The sequence below is a fragment of the Nyctereutes procyonoides genome, unplaced genomic scaffold (assembly GCF_905146905.1).
Source record: "Nyctereutes procyonoides isolate TBG_1078 unplaced genomic scaffold, NYPRO_anot_genome, whole genome shotgun sequence".
Classification (NCBI taxonomy): Eukaryota; Metazoa; Chordata; class Mammalia; order Carnivora; family Canidae; genus Nyctereutes; species Nyctereutes procyonoides.
The window spans coordinates 50,943,729-50,962,296 of NW_026575047.1; the positions used below are offsets into that span (position 1 = coordinate 50,943,729).

The 18,568-nt window shown below is 39.1% G+C and overlaps 1 protein-coding gene across 9 annotated transcripts in view; it reads left to right on the plus strand.

Annotated features, from left to right (window-relative positions):
* The first annotated feature begins 717 nt into the window (after positions 1 to 717).
* Positions 718 to 18,568, plus strand: part of MEF2A (myocyte enhancer factor 2A) — a 164,942-nt gene continuing 147,091 nt past the window's right edge. For 4 of the 9 annotated variants that reach the window (XM_055326065.1, XM_055326070.1, XM_055326064.1 and 1 more), the window contains exon 1: positions 718 to 862. The gene's annotated coding sequence lies outside the window, so the exon portion shown is untranslated. Of the gene's footprint in view, positions 863 to 1,330; positions 1,474 to 18,568 lie in introns of those variants that run through there. The other 5 variants (XM_055326072.1, XM_055326067.1, XM_055326068.1 and 2 more) reach the window with 3 other exon arrangements.

The window sequence follows — 18,568 nt, forward strand, 5'->3', positions numbered from 1 at the left end:
GAGAGCGAGGCTGGCCACGGCCCCGGGAGCTCGGCGGGAGGTGTCTGGGCCGGCCCGAACCACTGCGCCTGGCACCGCACTCCGGGCGTCTGTGGAACTCGCGCCCCGGCGCCCGCCCCCCCGGGGGCTCCGCCCCTCCGGGTCCCCGGTTGGCTGGGGCCGAAGGCCTCGCGCGGCGATTGGCCACGCGCCGCGTCACTAAAGCGGCTCGCGGCCCCGGCCCCCGCGGGCTGGTCCGGGAGGCAGCGGGGGAGGGCGGGGGCTGCGGGGCGCGACGCCGGCGGGCCGCCCCGCCCTGGGAGGCGCCGGGGCCCTCATCAAGTGACCAGTATCCCTTCCAGGAGAACACGGTCCTTCAGAGGGAAGCGAGCTCCAGCCTGCAGCCCCGGCGCCAAACCGCCGTCATCTCCTTCCTGTGCCGGGTGATCCGTCTCCTCACCCACCCGGAAAAACATAGTCCGCCCCTCGCGTCCTTGTGGAGCAGGCCTCGCTTCCACTGTGACTCTTTGCCCGCACCCTCGTCTCTCCCATCCCAAGTGCTCTAGGACCCACCGAGAGGATAAGTCAGCTCTCGAGGAGAAGCCTCGAGGGGGAAAACAGAGAGGGAGCTGAGGGGAAGGGAGGGAGAGGCGAGGCTGGCGGAGGGACACCGAGGACCGCGGCCTAGTGCGCGTGCGCGGCGGCAGGAACGAGTTCCGGTCTGGCCGGGGCCTGTCTCCTAAAAATAGCCCCGGTGTGGGGATCCGTGCGCGGATGTCCCGGCGAGTCCCGGGCTGAAGGAGGCGGCTCCGGGCGGCGCTGAGCGCTGGTGGCTGGCCCGGGCTGCGGCGTGTGCGCGCTCGCCAGCTGCGCCGGACACACGGTGAGGGCCGCGTCGGCGGGGCTCCGTCCGCGGGGTCGACGGTGTCAGAGGGGGCGGCGTCTCGGCGAGGGGCCGGGTAGGGGCTGGGGGGCGCTGGGGCGGGGGGGGGGCGGCGCAGCCGAGGAGGGGCGCCCGCGGGGCTCGGGGGACGGCGGGGCAGGGCGGCGTCCGGCTGGCCGGGGTCGGGGTCCCGGGCGCGCGGCGGCGGCGGCGGCGGCGGCGGCGGGGGGGGGGGGGCGGGTGGGCGCGGAGGGGCGAGGCGCCCGCGGAGGTGGGGGCGGGGTGCCTGGAGGGCGGGCCCGGGGTCCGACCGGTGTCGCGGGCCGGCGGAGCGGGGCTCGGCGGCGCGGGCTCGGCGCGAGGAGCCTTCCCGTGCGCGCACCGCCTTCGGGGCTGGGGGGCGGTGGTGGAGGACGCCTCCTTGAAAGTTGAGGGAGCTCCCTGGGGGCCCGGAGCCCCTCTCGGGCGGAACGCCCGAAGGCCCTGTCCTCCGTCCTGCTCTCCGCGCCCGGGTCCCCCCAAAGGGATCGGCTCCTCCTCGTGCCGGGGGCGCTCTCCTCTGCGCTGTGGCTGGACTTGAAGAAGTTCCCCCACTTCTGCTTTGGGAGAAGGTTGGTCCAAGCGGGCGGAACATTTAGGTCCGAAGTCGTGGCGCGTGTGTGGCAATGTCAGTGGCCGGGTGGGTATCTGGGGCAGGCAGGGAGGCGGCCGGGGCTGGGGGCACCTGCGGGACGCGGACGCCCTCCGGTGCAGGGAGCCGTCGCGGGGAAGGAGGGCCTGCGGAGGGAACAGCTAGCAGCCCTCGCGTCCCAGTAGAGCCCAGCTCGCGGGGAAGGTTTTACGTGCTACAAACTTTGCCTTTTAGCTCTATTTTCTCTGTCTTGGAGCGGTGAGGATTGAATTCGTGGATGAGATAGTGCAAACAAGTTTGGAAGCGGTGAGCATCTCTGAGTTAGAAAAGCAGCCTCCCCTCCGCGCCCCCACCCCCACCCCCGTGAAAGTATAACTATAAAAATGTTCTTCAGACCTGAAGTGTGATTCCTGGCATACGAAGAGAGTCCCCTGTCATGGTCCAGTAGGGAAACGGTGTGTAGATTAAAGAAGTGCAGCATAGGGTTGACCTGCATTTTAGTTTACAAGATCGGTATTGCAATTCGCTATTAGAAAGGCCTGCTGTGTGTGATGTATTAATCATGGTATAAGTATTTTTAAACAGATGTCTAAAATTTTTCAAGTTTTTTTGTTTTTTGTTTTGTTTAGCGCAACATGTTCCCCCTATGTCTCCTATCATCTATTACTATGTGAAGAGAAGGTTCTCCAAAGCCGTAATTAGGTGTACATTACACAAGAGTACTTTCCCTTTAAGAATCCAGCTGTGTTGTTTTGGCAACTGCCAAGTACTCCAGTTGTCAGTTTTAAAATCTGTTACCTTGGCAGCACTTGAACAGTCTGTGCAAAAGGTAAACAAAATCGCTTAAAAAAATTTTTTTTAAAAACAAAAATGGCACTTATTTTAATATGAATTTACAAGGTGAGGATGAAATAGCTGTGTTGGGCTAATACGGCTTTTGTATGTACGTTTTTGTTTGGGGTTCTTTTTTTTTTTTTTTTTTTTTTTCCTGGTATATGTTTGGTATATGTTCATTCTTTACTCTTATTTTTCCTGTGAATGGCAACTTCTCTTTTAGGGAAAAAAAGTCAAAAGTGTTTTCATTAAAATGGATGCCAGTTTTAGTTAGACTTCTTAACAAACATAAGGAACACATGTGTCCTACAAAATATTAAATTAGTTCTGTATGATGATGCACTCACTAATTGATTCTGGAATTACTTTTCTTAGTGAGCATTGTAAACGGTTGTGATAATGGTGTTATAATAAAACACTGTGAAGAGCTAAAGGTAGTGGTTTACTTTGCAGACCCAGTCTTTAACAATTCTATTGGAAGAGTGCTTCCAATAGAAACTTATTTGTTAAAGCAGTCAGTGATGGTGAAGTAATAATGACATTTCTAAACATAATTATTTGCTATTTCATTTAATTCACAGTATTGTTATATAAACAGCCATGGTTTTTATTCATATTGGAACAAACGTGATAAAATTATATTTAACTCCTCAAATTACTTCCCAGCAAAAGTTTATAATGTTGAGGGAATGAGAGGTGGAGGGTGTTCAGTGGAAGGAAAATAGCTCATTGGGCCACAGAAATAATAATTTTAATGTCACTGTGTTGAATTATAGTTTGAGAATAATCTCCTTCCAAATTCTTAGAGTTTCAATGTTTCTTTAATGGGTATGTGTGTCAAAGATTGTCTTTTTGTAAATGCAACCGGAATTAATCTTTGAAGGACATATTGAGTTGTTTTGAATGGTGATGTTTTATTTTTCAAAGCAGTTGCATTATAGCTTTGTATTTTCCATTTAGAATGCAATACAGATTAATATTAGTTTTATTACTATTCAAGCAATAGCAATGTCACTCATTAATTGGTTACCAGGAGAGAAATACCAGTGTATTCTGAGGGTGGTTAAATAATTATGGAAGTGTTTTTTTTTTTTTATTAGAACATGATTTTGAAGTTTGAAATATTTCAGTTAAATCTTTCAATAGATTTGTGCTCTGATTTAGGAAAAGGAAACTATAAACAAACTTGTTTTTGGGAAGTAGCATGCTTGTCAGTCAGGTTTTGAAAAGCCACCTTTTCTTCCCCCCTCCCTTTGCCGCTTGTAAGTCTGGCAAGAGAAATTTAGTCTAATATACAATGAATGATGGTCTTGAGTTTTCTGTGGGCGTTTCCACTTTCATATATTTTGTGTTTTAATCAGACCATACTCTTTTTTTTTTTTTTTGAAGAAGTGTTCATGGTATATAGGGATGCTACAGAGTATTGCTGAAGTTTTTTTTTGTTTGTTTTTTGTTTTTGTGATAGAGCAATGAAAATATTGCTTTGTGGCTTGAGAATGATCAGTATTGCTTTTTTCTAGATTAGAAAGAAGAAAACCTGTGAACATTCTTAGTAAATTGAGAAGTGAGTGCCTTCTAATGTTTAAGTAATAAGAGAAGTATAAATTTGGAAAATCACATCAATCTTCTAGTTAGATAACCTCCTGCAAAAGAGCACTTTGACACGTCCTGCTGTGTTTGCAAGACTTTGTCATCACATCTTGGTTCAGATCCCAGTTCTGCCACTTATGAAGCTATGAGACATCATCTATAAAATGGGAAGAAATTATACTACCTGCCCCATGGAATTGTTAGCATTAAATGAAATAATGGGTGTGATAGTTCCTAGCACACTCCTGAGGCTTAATGTACAAAGATGCATATTGCCTGATCTCCCTTCATCCCTTCCTCCATATATCCATTTCTCTATACATTCCCTTATTTTCTATGAAGACTACGTAAGTACTCTGCCCAGTACCTGAATGTTTAGTGTCATGACCAAAAGGACTTCATATAATGTATAAATATAGGCGAATGCTCATATATTTTGGGGGTGTAAAAATCCCAGCATTTTAAATTCATTTCAGATTATACATGAAATGTTTATTTGGCTGTTCTACATGAGGTTTTTTTTTTTTTTTTTTTTTCCTGCAATCATTGATTGTAACCTCCAACAGTCTTTCCAGACGTTAAAAAAAAATTAGAGTTAAATGTAAGTATTTTCCCTACTCTTTAATGAAATATGTCTTTTAGTAATTATCTAAATTACTAAAGGAAGTTGTATTCATACAGTATTTGAAATTTGAAATTAGAATAATATTTTTATTGCCTATCTGGAATAGGTATATTTTAAAAATAGCTTTTCTTTAGTGGGTAATCTTTAAGTTTTTATATGTCATTTTACTGCTGTATGGAACTAAATGTTTTTGTCTGTATGCTTTATCTGTGTAATCTATAATCAATGGACCCTGTGTCCAGTTTATTATAATAAGGAGTATAAACCCATTTATTAGTCTCATGCATAGCATATGTGTTGGCACATGTTTAATAAATGTATTTTTATACAGATGTTTGTTATTTACTGGTTTTAATAATTATGCTTACTGACAATTGATATTTACTGAACTTAATATATGAAATTGTCTTGGTAATCAATGAAATCACAAGTTTATGAGTTAAAAAAAATTAGCTTTGTGAGGTGGATAGAATACCAAATATTTGAACATTGGTGTACGACAGCAGGTAATAACTGATAATGCTGAAAGCCAGAGGAATTGTTAACATGGGTGAAAACCCAGATACTAGTTGATCAGACTTCTAATAAATATCAGTGAAGGCACATCATTTTTTTTTTTTAAGATTTTTATTTATTCATAATAGACACACAGAGGCAGAGCCCTAGGTAGAGGGAGAAGCAGGCTCCCTGGGATCAGAACCTGAACCAAAGGCTGAACCACTGAACTACGCAGGCACCCCAAGGCACATCTTTCTATGGTTGTCTTGAGTCAATACTAATTTTGTTTTTTTTTCTTATACAAGAATATAAATTTTATGAACTTAAAAAAGAATTCAACCATTAATAAAATGATATGTTTTGAGAAATGTTTTGGTAGTGGGTAGTAAATTTATACTACATAAGCTGGACCTTTTTACCAGGTTATTTTTGTTAGAAACAGCATGCATATGCATGTTGACTTGGATTTTGAGGTATGATTTGTGACCTTTGGAACAAAGGGATACTCTTTATTCAGCCTGGTAAAATGATTTGTAACTGTTGGCTTAGTAAAACAAGATGCTGTTGCATTGACTAATACAATACCTGTTTACCGGTCTCACCTCTTATCCCTTTTACATGGAGACTGGAATTCTATTTCTAAGATTCACATGTAAATGTCATTCTTTTAAGGAAAACTTTGAAGACACAAAATCAGTAGAGAGGCAATAATTGAAGGGTTAAGAGATTAGCCTCTAAAATCAAGACCGCCTAAGTTAGAATACTCACTCAGGTAGGTGCTCTGTGTTCTTTGGCAATTTCTCAATCTTCTTGAGGCTTGGTGTATAAATAGTGATACTGTCTTTTTCATAGAGTTGTTGAGAGAATTAAATGAGATGTATACTATAAAGCCTTTAGCACAGTGCTTGGTACCTAAAATGGAGGAAGGAATTTTGCTCCCTACCATACTATCACTGTTGCTTCTGCTATTGCCATTATTAGTCATGGCTCACTTTGTAATATGATTCTGTCTGATATCTTCACTCATTGTTAGCCACTACCCTTCAGTTTCTGTGACCCAGTTAAGCCAGCTGTTTGGTCTTCCCTGAAAATACCATGTATTTTCATGCTGATGACTACCACTTTTTTTTTTTTTTTTTTTTTTTAGCCCACAATTTTTCTGAGCTTGATATCCACTTGGAAATCTAGTTGGAATCCCAAACATAATATTAGCCATATGACTGAAATCTAGCTATTTATTCCTCTCCCCCAACTTTCTTCCTCTCTCCTACCCCTGAACTCTGCTGTCTTTACTGGCCCTTCCTCATCTCAGTGAATGGCAGTAATCATGTCATAAACTTAAAGATAACACTCTGGATTCTTTTTCTTTTCTTTCAAATCCAATCCATCCACACTCTCTCGTACCTTCAGAATTTATCTTGAGCCAGTCTACCTCTCTTAGTCTTCACTGCCACCTCTTTATTTCAAGGCATTGTCTCTTGTATGAATTGCTGTAGTAGCTACCTAACGGGGCTTGTTCTTTTCTTGCTCCTCAGAAGTCCTTCTTCACAGAGCAGCCGTAGGGATCATTGTAAGATCCGAAATCATGTTATTTTTCTGCTTAAAATCTTCCTGTGACTTCCCATTTCTCTTGAAATAAAATCATGGCCCTGAATAATATTTCTGCTTCTCATTCTTCTTCTCATTTGTTGTATGGGAGCCACACAGTCCTCTTACTGTTCTTTAAACTTTCCACATCTTTTCCTATTTTGCACTTTTTGCCCTACCTGGTTGAGATGCTCTTCACAAGGCTGGCCGACCTAACCCTTAGGAACTTGACCCAGATCTCACTTTCTCATTGAGGCCATCCTTTTTAATGTTGCACTTTGTTAATTATTCTCTTGTGCATCTTATTTTCTTCAAGACACTGTAATTTGCACACATCTTATTTGTTTAGTTATTGTTCATTTATTTTTCCATTACCTGAATGTAAACTCCATGAAGGCAGAAGCCTTGTCTATCTTGTTTTGATAACTGTCTCCCCCAGTATTAGCACATTGCTTGACAGTTCGAAGACAGAAATATTTGAACTAATGCTTCTGTATCTTTGTTCATATTTTTGCCAGAGATTGGAATGCTTTTACCTTTAAGTTGTAGTCCAGGTGTCCTGTATGATACCGATTTTAGTCTCTAGACAAAATTTGTCTTTCTCTTGATACAGACTCTCTTTGAAGAGCAATTCCCTTTTTAGAATATTAAAGGATTGTAATTGATGTCATTTTCTTCAGCTATTCAGAGTTCCAGTGTCAAAGACTTATTTTGTTCTTTGTGTATGCTTAGTAGCTACCAATCTGTCCTGGTGCCGCTAGTGAATCGCTCAGTAAATGTTGAATGGAAGATGTCCAGACCAACTAAAATGACTAACCCACAAACCAGTTTACCCAAATTAGATTTTTTAAAGGTTTATTTTATTTTTTTAAATTTTTTTTTAATTTATTTATGATAGTCACAGAGAGAGAGACAGAAGCAGAGACACAGGCAGAGGGAGAAGCAGGCTCCATGCACCGGGAGCCTGACGTGGGATTCGATCCCGGGTCTCCAGGATCGCGCCCTGGGCCAAAGGCAGGCGCTAAACCGCTGCGCCACCCAGGGATCCCTATTTTATTTTTTTTTAAAGATTTTATTTATTTATTCATGATAGACACACAGAGAGAGAGAGGCAGAGACACAGGCAGAGGGGAAAAGTGGGCTCCATGCAAGGGGCCCGATGTGTGGGACTTGATCCCGGGACTCCAGATCACACCTGGGCTGAAGGCAGGCACTAAACTGCCGAACCACCCAGGGATCCCCTACCCAAATTAGATTTTAAAAATTGTGAAGTTATTTTTCAGACTTTTTGCATTTTCTGTACATATTAACATGTTGTAATTAGCATTCTGGGTCAGGACAGGAATGTCAGAGGTGTTAAGCCCAAGTGGTATTTCCTGAGATTCCATTTTGCCTTCTTTCTGGGCAGTGGGTAGCCATCTTGTCTGAGAGCTGTATTTCCAGTTTGAAATGCATAACCTAGTAAAAATAAAAACAGTGTTGGAAATTATAGTTACTGGTTGTTCCTTACTAACTAACATTCCCTCCCTTCAGCTTATCTAGCTGATTTCACGTTATTTCAGAAAGGCTAGGGCAATACGCAGTTTAGCACAGTATACATGAAATACAGTACTAATTTAACTGTATTGCTAATTAAGATTTATCAAAGAGCTTTTGTGGCCAACATTAGGAACTTAACCACTATTTCTAATAGTGAAAATCATTCCACATTCTATACAATTGACTTGCAAATGGGCTTTTTAAAGATTTGGGGACTTTTTTAGCAAAATGCTTATAATACTGAAAATCTTTTTTGTAATGGATTTAACTTGACATGGATTATGAAGGGAAAAGCAGAAAAGAATCTAGGAGTTAAGATTTTGTTTTTCACAAATGGCTCAGTTTCCCCAATGTAAAGTTTCAGCATTGGCAGGTTCTTTGTTGTTGTTGTTTAGACATTTTGTTTTGGAAAAAACTTAAAAGTTACAGGAAAGTACAATGAATGAACTCTCATTTATTGGTCACCTAGATATACTTATTGTTAATGTCTGGCACAATTGCTTTATCATTTTTTGTATTGCAGAGTGGCCCCAAAATCTGAAAATAAATATTACTATTTTATTTATAGTTTGAAGCTCCTTGATTACATCTTCTGGAGTATGCCAAAGATGTAGGTTTGTTCAGTTAAAATCAGAGGCAAATCATTTGAGGCAGACCCTTCCAGATGTGTACGAGGAATAGATGGAAATGATGCATTAATACTGTGTACTTTGCTTACAAGTAAAACCATATATTAAGCATGTTATGTAATGTTACTGAACTTAGCATGTATTGTAGTAGCAGGAATTCATTCTTTTGGTTTCTCTTCTTCATCTCTTTTCCCCTTTCTTCCTCTTCCTATTATGATTACTTTTATTATTGAACCATTTGAGAATACATTGCATACATCATGATCATTAACCCTTAAATGCTTCAGTTGATACCTCGTTACATAGCCATATGTTCTTACATAACCACAATATGATGATTTTACGAAATTTAATATTGATACTGTAGTTTATGTTGAAACTTCATTTGCGCCAATAATATCCTTTAATAGCATTTTTCCTAATACAGTATTATATAGATAACATATATTATTACATTTTAGTTTTTATATCTTGTTTCCTTTAATCTCAAACAGTCCTTCAACTTTTTCTTTTTCCTGATACTAATAATTTTGAAGAGTATGGGCCTTTTGTTTTTAGGATGTCAGTCAGTTTGGGTGCATCATATTGCTTCATTGTTGTTAGATTCAGGTTATGCATTTTTGGCAGGACAACTAAGTAAGTGATGATATATCCCTCAGTGCATCACAACAGGAGGCAATATGATGTCACTTTGACCCTTTGTTGGTGATGTTTACTTGGATCACTTAGTTAAGATTTGCCTGCCAGTTTGTTCCGTGTAAAAGTTATCGTTGCCCTCGTTTTTGTTGAATAATCTGTGGGGAGGCACTTTCTGACTTGTAAATACTCTGTCCTCCTAAAAATGTTCACAATGGTTTTAGCATTCATTTCTGATTCGTGCCTGAGTCCATTATTATTATATAGTGGTTCCAAAATGATGTTTGTCTATCTATTCTTCTGCACTTATTAGTTGGCAATCTGTTGTAAAGAAGTGCTTTTACTTCTCATTTGCTTACTTAATATCAATATAAATTAATAGGTTCTTTTTTATTAAGCAGATTATACTCGATTACTATCAGTATTCATTTTGATGTTCCAAATTAACTCCGATTTGATCAGTGAGAAATCTTTCAACTTATTGTTTTGACATGTTTCTATCATTTGGAGCACTTCCTTACTTTTGGGACAATAAGATATTCCAGTCTCATCATCTGCTTTTCCTGCTGCTGTCCTAGAATCAGCCACTTCTACAAGGAATCCTGGTTTCTCTTATTGGGTGAAACTATTTAGAAACCAAGGACTGGGCAGTTGGTATGCTCCTTGATAGTGGACCTTTATTGTTATAGAGCCCTGTCAGCTGACCAATCTGAGAAATTTTGAGTTTATGCTGATTTCTCAGGCAGTAGATTATTATTTTTCTTTTTTTTAAATTTTTTATTTATTCATGATACACATAGAGAGAGAGAGGCAGAGACACAGGCAGAGGGGGAGAAGCAGGCTCCATGCAGGGAGCCCGACGCGGGACTTGATCCCGGGACTCCAGGATCGCGCCTTGGGCCAAAGGCAGGCGCTAAACCTCTGAGCCACCCAGGGATCCCCAGATTATTATTTCTTTTTACATTCCTGAAACTCCTTAGAAGGAAGCCTTTTCCTTTGAAAATGTTAATTTAAGTGATTGCTTTTGACCTAATTTTTCTATTTAATTCTATAATGGTTGGTTCTTGCTTTCCAAAACATACTGTACTCCTCTTGGGAGTTAGGAATCCTGTTTTATATCTCTCTGTATATTTAGTGAATGTATTCCACGGTGCCTTGAACACAGTTGGTACCCATGTGTTGCTTATAATGTATAATTATAATGATTCACTATTATCTTTATTACTCTTATACCATAATTAAATATTCTTCTGTTTGTTATAACATTTTAGGTAATTTTGTAGAAACTTTTAAGTAAGTTGGTGATTCATTTGTTCTGTTTTTAATAACATTGCTATCCTAGAAGAAATGAAAAACTTTAAAGTTTTTCAGTTTTAAAATTTTAAAAACTTAATTCCTGAGATTAAAGTATATAATTAACATCAAAATACCTAATGTTGACATTACTGTTTAATAGTGTTTTGTTCTTCAGCAGGTAATAACCTTTCTGGGCATCTCTTTAATTATAAAATGAGATGATATCTAGATTCTTTTTAACTCTGTTACATGCCGTATACCTAATTAACATTGAATTGTTTATGAACATAAAACTGAGTGCCACAAAGTATAGTTGAAAGAATATTGTGCACCTGGGCCAGGAGTTGTCTTCGTAAGTATTGCATTACTTCGGCAATTTATTTTGCAGTTTGGTCTTTATTTCCTTGTTCATTCAGTTCATTGGCCTTGGTACGAAGGAATACAGTGAACAGGCTTGGCTTTCATAGTCAGATGGGAGTATGGACATATAGGTGTTTATCACCCACTTTGCTATGTGCTTGTTGTGTATCATGCAGAGTGCTATAGGGGCATACAGAAGGGGCAATTAACCCAAGTTGCAGGGAGGCCAGGAAAATTTACCCCAGAGAAGTGACACCTTCAGTTTAGGGTGAAGCCTCAAGAGGACTTAGCCTTGTGAAGAGGGTTTACTACTTGTGTTTACCACCTGTGTTAGGGACAGGAGATAATTTAGAGAGTTTGGATTGCTTGTAGAAACTCAGGATGGATGGGGCAGGTACTTAGGAGTAGTGAAAGATGAGGTTGAAGACATAAATCGGGGCCAGATAAGAAGAGCCCTTGAGCTGTGTTAAGGAATTTGAACTTTATCCTAGGAAAAATCGAAGTATCTTAAGCCTGGGAGGGAATTAATTTAAAAGATAATACTGATTGCATTGGGAGAATTCTTTGGAGAGTTAAAAGTAGTAGGCAGGAAGAATAATTAGGAGGGTGTTACAACAAATTAGTTAAAAGAGGTAAGATGGCTTGGACTATGGTGTAGGGTGATGATAGAAGAAATAGGTGGATTTGAGAGATTATATAGGGGGGCATGTGGAATGAAAGGATTCTGTGATGGAGGGCATATGGAAGGTGAAAGAAAGAGGTGTTGAGTGATGATTAGATTTATGGCTTGGACAACTGAGGGAATGAATGGGTAGTTTACTGAAATAGGAAGCAGAGGAGGAAGAGTAGGCTTGGGGGGACTAGGATGAATGTACTTATGAGAGTACCTGGAAGGATAAGGAGGTGTAGTCAGAAATGGGAGACTTCCTGGTAATAACAAGGCCTTGGGATTTGGCTGTGGAAGTGAAGGTATGAAGTGATCTGGAAACAGGATTTGTATATATATTAAAAAGCCAAACAATATGTCTGTCCTAAGGCCAGAGGACCCTATTTTAGATGATTTTAAGGTTTTCATTGTTTGATTTGAAAATATAAATGAAAAATTTCAAATAGGGTTTTATGAGTTAAGATTGTCTTATTAAAACAAAAAAAACCCCATAACAATGAAAACTTTTTTTTTGGTAAACAGTGAGAGACTGTTGTCCCAGATAGCTAAAAATGTCAGTGCTTCTCAGTGGTGGCTAAAAATTATGAAACATATCAGGATACAAAAATTTGAGTGAATAATGTAATGAATACTAGCAGGATGAATGTAATGGATCTTTTTCAATCTTGTTGCCCTTTTTTCTTCTGCAGAGGTAATTGTTATCTTAAGTAAAGATTTACCTTTCTCATTCATTCATTTTTTAAAGAGTATATATCCATATATATTGCTAAACAATATATAGTGTTTTTCATGTTTTAAAACTTTATAAAATGATTTCAAATTTGCATATCCTTCTGCAGTTTATGTCTCAACAAATTATCACATTGCAGCTTTTATCTGTTCTTTCAGTATTAATGATTTGGATTTTTTTCTTTTCTTAAGGTTTTATGTATTTATTTGCCAGAGCACAGGCAGGAGGAGTGGCATGCAGGAGGGGGAGAAGCAGGCTCCCTTTTAAGCAGGGAGCCCAACGCAAGGCTTGATTCCAGGGTCCTGGGATCATGACCTGAGCTGAAGGCAGATGCTTAACACACTGAGCCATCCAGGTGCCCCATGAGTAGCAAATTAACATTGTAACAAAATGAGGGGCTATTATGTCATTGATGAATTATATTTTGAATTGCAATGGGAATTACCATAATATACTCAGTAAATTTTTATAAAAACTAATCATTTTGTGGCTATTCTTTTTTTTTAATACTTCACTAAAAAAATTGTGGAATAGTGTTAGAGAAAGTTGCAAAAATAGTAAAACAATAGATTGTTTTCTTAATGTTGGACCACTGTGGTATAATAATCAAAACCAGGAAATAAATCTTAACACAGTATAAACTATCTTGTTTGTATTTCATTCACTTTTTTCCTAGGTTTTTTTTTTTTTTTTTTTTTTTTGATTAGGATCCAAACCAGGATCCCACATTGCTTTTATTTGTTTTATATAGTCTCCACATATCTGTGATATTAATTCATTCTTTTCTTGTCTTTCTCATCTGGATGCTTTTAAGGAGTACTAATTGTTATTTTGTAGAATGTCTTCCAATTTGGATTTCTCTGATGCTTTCTTAGGATTAATTTGGAATTTTGCTCTGACAACACTGAAGTAATGGTAGCATATCAAGAGGTATATTTTATATCAGGGGTACATGATATCAGTATCTTATTGTTGGTGATGTTAATCTTGAGTAATTAAGGTGGTCTCTGCCGGTTTCTCCGTTGTAAAGTCACAGTTTTCCTCTTTGAAAATGATTAATATCTTGGAGATACTTTGAGAGTGTGTCAATTTCCTGTTTCTTCTCAAACTTTCACTTGTCTTTAGCATTCATGAGTGGGAATTAACCTGCAACAATTCCAGATTTCCCCCATTATCTGATCGTATAGTGTTCTTGTGAAACCTTCCAAAAGCTTAACTGGTGTAAAGAAGCCTTTACCAGGGATCCCTGGGTGGCGCAGCGGTTTAGCGCCTGCCTTTGGCTCAGGGCACGATCCTGGAGACCCGGGATCGAATCCCACGTCGGGCTCCCGGTGCATGGAGCCTGCTTCTCCCTCTGCCTATGTCTCTGCCTCTCTCTCTCTGACTATCATAAATAAATAAAAATTAAAAAAAAAGAAGCCTTTACCATTAATTTAAATTTATACAGAAAATTTTTGAGGTTTTTGACTAAAAAAATAACCTCCTTAGGCTTTTCTGATACTTCAGGACACATCATGTTAATGGACACAGACTAAATTGAGATAAGGCACAGATACTGACAGACAAAATTCAGAGCTATGGCAGCTTGAGATTACACTGAGGTGCTGAGTATAATTACCAGGGAAGGAGCTTGGTGGTGCTGCTCAAGGTGTGTACTGCCTCTGTAATGGCTTATTGCAAAATAAAAGCTGAATGCTAGTTCTGCCTTTTTTCTTTTTTCTCTTTTTCCTTCTTTTTTTTTTTTTTTTTTAGTAAAGTGAGAATCCTTTCCATATTTCTTTCAGTTAGAAAACAGGTACTATTGTGGATCTTTCATGAAAGTGAAGTGCCTTAATATATATTTTCAAAAAGTGGGGGATACTTGTATTACTGTAGTAGTTACCTAATAGCAATCTTATAGTTTTTTTTTTCCTTTCTCACTTGTGAGTTGAAATTCCTCTGTATTGAAGAGATGTCAACTTCTCTCTATTTATTTAGTTATTTATATCAGTATAGATTCAAAGGCATTTATTTTGTAGGTTATAATCTGATGCTATTGTTATTTTATTGCTCAGATTATTATACAGCTTTAGCCATTGAAAGTTCCTCCTGTTTGACTCTTGTGTTCTTTTGACATACCTTCATCCTTTTTTCAAGAACTTACTTTCTGGTACTACAGGAAACTCCAGGCTCAATTTATATTTTCCCTGTCTCAGTCCTGGAATTAACCTCTTTTCCAAACAGCCCTGACTCCGTTTATTAGAGGATGACATTTGGAATCTGAGATCTGGGTGCTAGGTGAGCTCATTACTATTGGGGTGTTATTGTCTGCATTTTCAGCACAGCTAAGAAATACATGTGAATACTAACCCACACATACATTTCTACAGTCTGTTCTACCATGACGCAGTGTACGTGGTCATAAAAATCTAATACTATGCAAAGTGATGCAGTAAAAACCATGGGGTTCATGGGAGTTAGGGGAATGATACTCAAAAACTTTGTCAGTGACACATTAAAAAGAGGGACCAAATATATTTAAAACAATAGCATAGGGATCCCTGGGTGGTGCAGCGGTTTGGCACCTGCCTTTGGCCCAGGGCGCGATCCTGGAGACCCGGGATCGAATCCCACGTCGGGCTCCTGGTGCATGAGCCTGCTTCTCTCTCTGCCTGTGTCTCTCTCTCTCTCTCTGTGTGACTATCATAAATAAATAAAAATTAAAAAAAAACAATAGCATAGTTTTAGACATGTTGAATGTGTAATACATAGCAAATATGGCACTTCATTATGAAAAAGACATGAAGTTTTCTTATGTGAGTGTTGGAAGAGTTGAGGCTTGTTAGTGATTGTGAAGTGGTAGGTAGACAGTTACTTGAAATCAGATGAAAAAATAACACCAAATATGGATGGATGGGGCTCATAACTCTTGTGCCAGACTTTGCTACCTCATTTTCATTTGAGTCAATTGTCTCTCGGAGGCCTTGCAATTTAATCTGTATTTCTGTAATAATTTTTTATTTTTTCCATTTCTTTCTTTAATTCATTCACCTTTTAAAATTTCTCTTTGTATTTTGCTAATTTCTGTTTTTAGTTTTTGAATTTGATTTGAAGTGGCTTTCATATCCTTAAGTGTTTGAATATCTTTAATTCTGTTTGGAGTATTGACTTACCTTTTTTCTGCTTTGTTGTTTGAAGTTGTTTTTGGCAGGGGTTTTTCTTCAGTTGATATGTGTCAAATTCGGTTTCCTGATTTTCTGAATTTCAGTTTTTTTTTTTTTTAATGGTATTGGGGTGTTTTTACAGTATTTCTAGTTTAATGGTGCCCTCTTCTGTCAGTACAGAATAGTCTTGTTCAGTGGTTTTGGTTTTAATGGTTGTAGAAGGGTTGTGTGAGACTTCCAATTTTATCTCTCTCTTTGGTCTTGTAAGACCCTAACTTTTATCTTTTTTTCTTTTTCCCTTCACTATCCAGTTGCCAAAGGATACACTTCCCTTCCTTTTGCCTGTCTTCTTTCCTAGAACCTGTATGTTTCAGAGTTGTGCCCCCTTATGTGGCAGCTAGTGCCTTAAATGGCACCTGTTCCTTTAAATCACCAGAACTTTGAACTTTCCTACCTGGTGTCAGTGTTCTGATCTGCCCATTTTTCCAGTATATTCAGATTTTGGGTGGGTTTCATAGCTTTCATTGTCCTTGCAAATGACCCCTGATGCTCCTTTGCTAGCCTTCTGTGTTGGAGTAGGAATGGAGTAACAGCCTGAGAGATGAAGTGCTAGGATTTGGTGGTTTTTCTGTTTTCACTCACAGTTGTTTTGCACTATCAGCATTCTTTGGTCTACAAGGCTATGCTGAAAGCATGGTTTTGTGTAGAATTTGCTTTTCTTTTCTTGTTCTTTTCATATGGTTGTGGGATATTTTTAGAGTTACTTAGATCTACCATCACCATTGTCCTTACTGAAGTCTCTACTTTGGGGGAGGGAAGCAGGAATCTAGAAATATGTTGTCAGTGCTACATAGTCTTTAGTTAGGAAGAGACATAGACAGTTTCCATGGGTGAGCTTAGAGACTCCAGAAAATACCTTGTAGAAGAAATTAATTAAACTTAAATACTCTTACTTCATTTATTAGCATGCAAATGCAATTTCTGGGTCATTGGAAGGGTCTTAAGCGCCTTTTTTCTGTAAAGCAAAGTTATTAATTCACAGCTTTTTCTCTAGAATGTATATAGAAGTGCCTTGGTTTTATTACAACATGAATGAGTTACAGGCCCACATTTAGCCACGGGCTTCTGGGTATTTGTTTATTCCAGTGGCAATCTAGTATGTGAACTTTTTGGAAAAGGTAACTTTTAGACTTGGGAAGTGACCTGATGTTAACTTCTTTGAAAATTGAACTACATGTACCTCTTTTCATTCTTTCTTTACTCTTTTGGCTTTCTTTGTTTTATGACCTTGACAATTGTCTTTCAATTGCAGTAAATAGTAGTTTGTGGCATTATTCCTTGGCTACATGCTCATTATTATGTTTAATAAGATAGCACTAAATCTGTTTACTGTAACTAATGTTAATTGGTTCTCTGTCTTTTATGCTTTTTGTCTTGTTAACATAAGAAATTTAACACGAAGTTGGAATTATGTGTGGAAGTTTCTTATGCTTGGTTCTAGAATTTAGTTGTTTAAAATATTTATTGCCTTAAACATTTCTTGCCCTAGAATTAAGTTTTTTGTCATGTTTCATGTTGTTGGAGTAGAAATTGACTTGTATAAAATAGTCACATTTTTAAAAATAGTTACGTTTTTTTTTTAATTTTTTTTTTTATTTATTTATGATAGTCACACAGAGAGAGAGATAGAGAGAGAGAGAGGCAGAGACATAGGCAGAGGGAGAAGCAGGCTGCATGCACCGGGAGCCCGATGTGGAATTCGATCCCGGGTCCCCAGGATCGTGCCCTGGGCCAAAGGCAGGCGCTAAACCTCTGCGCCACCCAGGGATCCCAAAAATAGTTACGTTTTTAAAAATAAAAATACCAACCAGGATTGAAAGGTATGTTGACTTCAAACATCAGAAATCTTTCATAATATAAATTAAGATTTTTTGCTTTTATTTATTTATTATTTATTTTTTGATTTTTTTGCTTTTAATGATACATCTTTGGAGTTCTCTACCTGGCTTTCTAATGGTATTTAAAACTCAGTATCTAGGCCTATCTGTTTTTGGGTCCGCATTTGTAAGTTTTCATTTCTCTTTTCATAGTTTCCATAAGTCTTAAATAATGACTTCCCAGGCTGTCGATACATTTTCTTTTTATTGCTTTTCTATTTTTTTTTTTTTGACTGGTTTATACGGTAGCCCCAAAGCAATGTCCAAGACTGTGCTCCCTTCTTCCCTCTTTTGGACTATCCCTTACCTAGTCTCAGTGCTTTAACTATTTCTATAATAGTTGGTTCTGAAATCAAAACACCTATGAATACAGCTTTTTGCTTCTAGGAGGTAATAGCTTAGGGAGGGTAAAATTCCTGTTATTTGCTGTGTTATACTAATTACCAAGTGATATGTAAATCTTAGACATAATGGATTACAGAGTTCACAAGTGATAAAGGGGCTGCTTGATGAAGGAATTGGTATTTGAGTTGAATGTCAATTTTATTGTCAGAGAGGCCAAAGATATTCCAGACAGAGAATACAGTTGGAGCAAAAGAGCTAAGACAGGAAAGTGAGAGGTGTGTCATGGACAGAGTTTGGTTAGATTGGAGGTTCTTTTCAGTGTGAAGTGGGAAAGAGAGCTTGAGGCCAGATTGTAATACACCTTGAATGTTGAACAGACTTTGTTCTTCAGGTAAGGAAGAGCTATTGAAAGTTTTTAAGCTTGAAAGTGACCAGTGCCTGCCTCAGTATGCCTGCCCATACAATAATGAAGATGGTGTGTATGTCCTTTTCTTATTAATAAAACTTAGTTCCTTAAAGAATACTCCTCAGCACCGCTTTTTAAAAAGCATAGTGTTAGGTTCATTCTTTAATTTGATTATTTGAAGGGAATTGTAGGGGAATACATACCTTTCAAGTAAAGGCATGAATATAGATATATTATCCTTTTCTCGTTCTCT